The sequence below is a fragment of the Hemiscyllium ocellatum genome, chromosome 7 (genome assembly GCF_020745735.1).
Source record: "Hemiscyllium ocellatum isolate sHemOce1 chromosome 7, sHemOce1.pat.X.cur, whole genome shotgun sequence".
Taxonomy (NCBI): Eukaryota; Metazoa; Chordata; class Chondrichthyes; order Orectolobiformes; family Hemiscylliidae; genus Hemiscyllium; species Hemiscyllium ocellatum.
Genome location: NC_083407.1, coordinates 102,585,765 through 102,591,547, shown reverse-complemented (window position 1 = coordinate 102,591,547; position 5,783 = coordinate 102,585,765). Strand labels below are relative to the sequence as shown.

The 5,783-nt window shown below is 43.0% G+C and overlaps 1 long non-coding RNA gene across 1 annotated transcript; it reads right to left on the bottom strand.

The window, feature by feature from the left end:
- Positions 1-805: 805 nt before the first annotated feature.
- On the bottom strand, positions 806-5,258 carry LOC132817579 (uncharacterized). The gene is made up of 4 exons (XR_009644893.1): positions 5,192-5,258; positions 3,059-3,103; positions 1,082-1,150; positions 806-827 (listed from the first exon to the last, which is right to left on the bottom strand). It is a non-coding gene; the product is annotated as an uncharacterized LOC132817579 (long non-coding RNA).
- Positions 5,259-5,783: the final 525 nt, after the last annotated feature.

Sequence of the window (5,783 nt, the reverse complement as noted above, 5' to 3'; positions counted from 1 at the left end):
GAGAGGGAGGGGAGTGACAGGGCTGCACGTGAGCTCTTGCATGGAGCCTGTCTGCTCCCATCTGCTTCCCTTATTTGTTTTACTTTTGCTTCTGCTCTTTTGTTTCACATTGTTTTCTTTCCTTTTGGTCTTTCCTGTCCTTCCTCTGTGTGGCAGGTTGGTCAGCCGGCCCAGTGTGGCAGCAAAAGTGGGCCACACCAGAGTGGCAGTGATTGTGTTTTCCTGTGTTCAGGGCAGGCGGCAGTGGATGCTTCAAGGTTGTTGCCCTGGCAAAGGGTGACTCGCGGCCTGGCAGCGGCCTGTCCTGGCAGCGGAGCCAGAGACTCTTGGTTGCAGGATGTGTGTGGCTTCAGCGCTGTCAGCCAAGTGCCCAGCGATGAAGAGATGGCGCTAAATGTTGGGTGACTCCTATGTTGGTGGATCTGGGGAGGGGGCGAGGCAGTAGAGGTCTCCCTGTAGAGTTAGTGCCAGCGTGGACTTGATTCAGCAAGACTGATATTCTGAAAGTTTTATTTCTTTCATTTTCTAATGTATTCCTATGACATATACTGCTGCACTCTTGTTTCTGCTTTTCAAATATTTTTTCCTCAGATCGTAAGTATCTGTGCCAAGGCCCCTTGTACCTAAGATGGTGCTGTAATGTGGTGACTGTAAACGTTTCACTGTACACATTTCAGTACATGTGACAATAAAGCTATTTCAATTCAATTCAATTCAATTCAACATTCTACTCACTACACTTGGTCCTTCCTGCTCTCCAAGGGGGGTATCCGGAGGAAGAGGGAGGTCTCCTGGATTTTCTGTTTCTCTTTGTCAAATCTCTTCAGCTGGTGTGAGAGGAAGCAAAATGTTTAAAAGGTAGAAGAGGAAAATGTCAAGAACAAGGCTGGCAAAAGATAAATTCCAGAGAGTTGAAAAAGCACCTTGCCAGATTAAACATAATACCAAATCGCTGAACAGTCCTAGGGACTAACAACAGGAATTATTTAAACAGGAAACGGAAAGGATAGAAGGCAAGATTAACCTGAAAATACCAGCAAAGAACAGCCTTTGCTATCGATGCAGGGTGAAGTGACCATACCTGATTCGAGTATCCATATCCGAAATAGCCATAGGAAAAGTCTATCGACATATCAAGACTGCAAATGTGCTGAAAAATTTAACAACAATAATTATTCAAGAGTTTCACAGAAAAATATTGTTAAAGAAAGAAATAACATTCATAGCTCACCTTTCACACCCCCAGCATGTCTCAAAGCAATTCACAGACACTCAAAGTACTTTTGACGTGTGGTCACTGATGTCTTAATGGGAAATACAACATTTCATTTGTGCACAGTGAGCTCCCACTTAAAGGAATGACTTAAACCATGAGGTAATCGATATTTGGTGATGTTGGTTGAGACATAAGTGTTAGCCAAGAACTAGGAGAGCTGCCTGTTCCTCTTTAGCACGGTGCCGTGGGATTCTTTACACTTGCCAGTGAGGGCCTTGGATTATTGTCCCCTCCCTCTGTAAAAAAAACACCTCTATCATTCACTCAGTAATACCATTCCAGATCACATACTCAGGTCTCGAAATTGGAGTTTAAACCCATGACTATGCAATCCCAGAGATTAACGTTCAATCCCTAGAGTCGCCCAAAATGTTGGCAACCCGAAGTTATAGGGAACTAGTAAGGAGCTCCATCTGTAAAGTTATCATACAACACTGGCACACAAACAGACACACTCATGATTTAACTTTATTCAAAACATCTGCCTGAATGTGATGCACAGAGCGTGATTTATAGATGTCAATACTTTTTAAGAGTTTTTGGATTTTAAACTAGTGGCATATGGGTGCTTTTCTTTTGCGAAAGTATTCAAAAATTGATCAGGTTAGTTTCTCCAGGAGTATGACTTTAAACTTGTATTTTTCAGACTGCAAGGACCTATGGAATGTCAATAGAAGTTTGCTTATCTTCTGGAGGCTTGAGTTTGAGTTTAGAATGATTAAGGATTGAGTTCAGCTTAGATAAGCTCAGAGATCAGTAAATATTTGGTCAGTTTGAAGGAGGTCTGATGGAAATCAAATACAAGTCCAGTTCCTTTTAGATAAAGGGCAATGTTCACAGGAACCAGTGAGTATGTTACCTCAGGGAAAGAGTTTAGTTAATGAAACTTCCAAACTGGGAGTGTTTATTTAGAACTCTGTACATTCTAAAAGACTTGGGAAAGTCTAAGACCTCAGTTGTGTAAATATCCCAGGGAAAAGGCCTCATTACTCACAGGACGGGAACTCATAAGAAACAGTTAACTCAAACCTACAGATATGATAGGGATAGAATTACTATGGAATTTCATTAAAGTTATGGTGTTCATGAGCAGTCAGGGCTTTTTTTTGGTCACTTTTTTTTTACATCTTTCAAACTATGTTTGGAGAGCTCAGTTTGTTTCTTTTTAATTAATTTTGTGTCATAAACTTCTGTTGTATTTTTAAAACAGAATCTGCAGCTTTATGTGTTTCAGTGAAAGACTTTGACATTAAATCTTCTAAAAATCCAACAAGCCGGATTTCCTTCAGAAACGCCAGCTGGGATTGTAACAAGCCGGATTCATTCTTTTAAATTCCCACAACATTTGAACTGGGAAGGGAAACTTAATGCACAACCTGTAAATGACGTTATGTTTACATTCTACCCTCAGCATCACCTATCCCAGTGACCTGGTCCCTATGTTCCCGAAAACTGGAAAATCCATGACCAAGGGTCACCGTCTAAGGCTGCGGAGTTAACCATTTAGGACTGAGATGAAGTGAAATTACTTCACCCAGAGAATGGTGAGCTTGTGAAATTTGCTAACATAGAAGGTGGTTGAGACCAAAACATTGAATATTTTCAAGGAGGAGTTAGATATAGCTGTTAGGACAAAAGGGATCAAAGGATTTGGGGGGAATACGGGAACAGGGTACTGGGTTAGTTGATCAATAATGATCATGTAGAATGGTGAAGTAGGCTCGAAGGGCTGAATGATCGACTCCTGTTCCTATGTTTCTATGTTTCTCTGCAAATACTCACCAGATTCTTGATCCCTAGTTCATACGTGTCCGAGACAGAAACTTGCTGAAAGACAAACAGACCCAATGATGACTGTTCCACACAAGAATAACTTGCACTGATATAGCACACCTTTAACAAAGCAATGAAATGCCTACAAAGCATTCGGCAGAGGCTGGCTGAGGCAGAAGCAAATTAATAGTTGGCTCACTCTGAAATGGAACGTTTCGGAGGGAATTCAAGAGCAGTGAGCTCGGGAGGCAGGGGGTGCTGAAGCAGATGAGGACATCAACATTAATGGTGAAGTGACGGGAGGGAGAGTATTTATGAGCACACCCCAATTATTGATAACCCTATACACAGTGGCCATGCCCACAGCCCAAAATTCTTAATAATTTTATGTGGCCCAATGGATTGTCTTGTTTAGATGGAGCAGTGATGAGGAAGGAAGGTACTGGAGGAAGCAATTCAGCTATTCAAGCTCAGGTCTGTCACTGTTCAGTGAATCATGGCCGATCTGCCACATAATTCTATTTAACTATCTTTGCCTCATATTCCCTTGATATCTCTGGTGGACTAAAATCTATCAATAGATGTCCAATTGACACAGGACCAGTTGCTGCTTCCAGAAAAAAAAAATCCCAATTCCTTTACACCTGGAAAGTTTTCCTAACTTCATTCTTGAAAGGTCCAGTTTGAATTTAACGATGTCCTCGAGTCGTTAACCAGTCACAACAGTTTCTCTCCATTCACCCAACTATTCTGCTTCATATCGTGAAAGCTTTGAGCAACTTATCTCTGAAGTTGCATAATCCAGAGAATACAAAAGTTACTTCTGGACTTGTTCCTTTTAATTGAACAGATGGAGGCCAGTTGTCATTCCGGGAAATGGGCAATGCACTGTCTCCAAGGCCAAAACATGCTTCCTAAAAGGGCAGGGCCCGGAAATGATTGTTTCAAAGCTGACTGGTGCTGCAATAAGAAGTAATGCTTTGTGGGACATGGCACCACAGAGTGTCTGTTGATCCAGCATGCTGCAGCTTTAGAGAAAGGGAATCCTTACTTGGTCTCTCCTCCACGTTACCCTAGACCTACAACATGGTCATCAACTCTGAACTGCCCAAGTAAGGGATGGGCAATAAATACTGGCCCAGCCAGAAAGTTCACATCCAATGAACAAATTTGGAAAAAAAAACTCTGCGCTCTTGACTTCTGTGGGGAAGCTACACATCTTGGTAAACAAAGATGGGACAATAGTTAAAGGAGAATGACTGAACTCCCCCCTCTATTCTACCCACCCACCCCTCCCCTATACCTTTCTAATTGGCCACAAATTGCGAGGACTCTGAGGACTGTCAGTGGTCTAATGGAAGAGGCTATTCTTTGTTCCATTCCTCCTGCCCCTTACCTGCCAGCTCAGTCAGACCAGGCCAGTTTGGGAGAGCCAATCAAGGGCAAGACTAGAGAATGATGATGTGCAGTTTTCTTCCTAGCCATCTCCCCTCCTTTGAGTGCACTGTCTCCTTGAAATGTGCTCTGTCGGCCATTATCTGTGTTTGAGTGTTGATGGGAATATTCTTGTCTGCCCCCACCCACACACAGACTTTGGGTAGAATAGTGACTCAGAACAGGAGTTTGGTTCTCACAATTCCACTACCTAACAACGTGCAACCTCACCCCCAACACACCTACACCCATCCCCTCACCCCCTGCCACCAGCATACCCCCCAGTCCCAGGCATTAAGAAACTACCTCCATGACCTTAAGGTCACTTGGCTAACTTGACGTAGGACAACAAATAGAATGGACTTTCCGCTTTGTATGGATTAGTTACTCAAACGTGTGACCTGTTACGGGAACAGGATGCCTCATACAACAACAACATGCATTTAACAGCTTAACACATTGTGCAAGAACCTTATTAGGGTCAGTGTGTCACAGAATCACTTTGGACAGCTGACCAAAATGTAGCCAATGAGATAGGAATTCAGGAGAAGAGAACAGGAGGATTGAGAAGAGAATTCTGGGGCTGATGACCTCAACAGCTGAACATGGCCATTGATAGTGGAGTGAATGAAACTTCTAGAAGCTTCGTCACCAGTTGCCTTTCAGCCTCAGATATGGTCATGATGGTTGTTACATGAAGAGACTTACTTGGACAATGTCAATAAGCTGGAGATTTGTTCGCCCGAGGAGTTTTTGGCTGTCACTCTGTCGCTCAATCCCCAGTAGCTCAACAATGACCTTGTTCCTTACATCGTTCTTCCCTCTAGGAATCTAGCAGAGAGTGAGAGTTAAAGGGACAAATCGAAATACTTAGTTGGTTTCCCTCCAAAAGTATATGCTCATCAATTAGGTGTTTTTATACAATACCTGGACACAGAAGTATTTGACTTCTTCAAAGGGAATGACCAGTTTTGACTTTTTCATTTTCAGGAGTTCCCTCAGGTGGTGTGGCGTGGTACACTTCATGACTTCACCCACAGTGATCCGGATAACCAGCACCATTCTCTTCTTTAGAACCACTGAAAGTTGGATCACTTAAAGAGAACAATTCAGTTTCTGAGAGAGGGTGGGCAGGAGTCAGTCAGTTAATACCCCAAACCAACCTGCATTCGGATGATCAGCCTAACATTTCCCCCAGGGTACACCTGGCATAATTGGTTCACTCCTCACTCATCTCACCAGCAGGTGGCAGCACGTGGCTCGTTGTTTGTGGCTTCAACAGCTTCAGATTTACCAACAT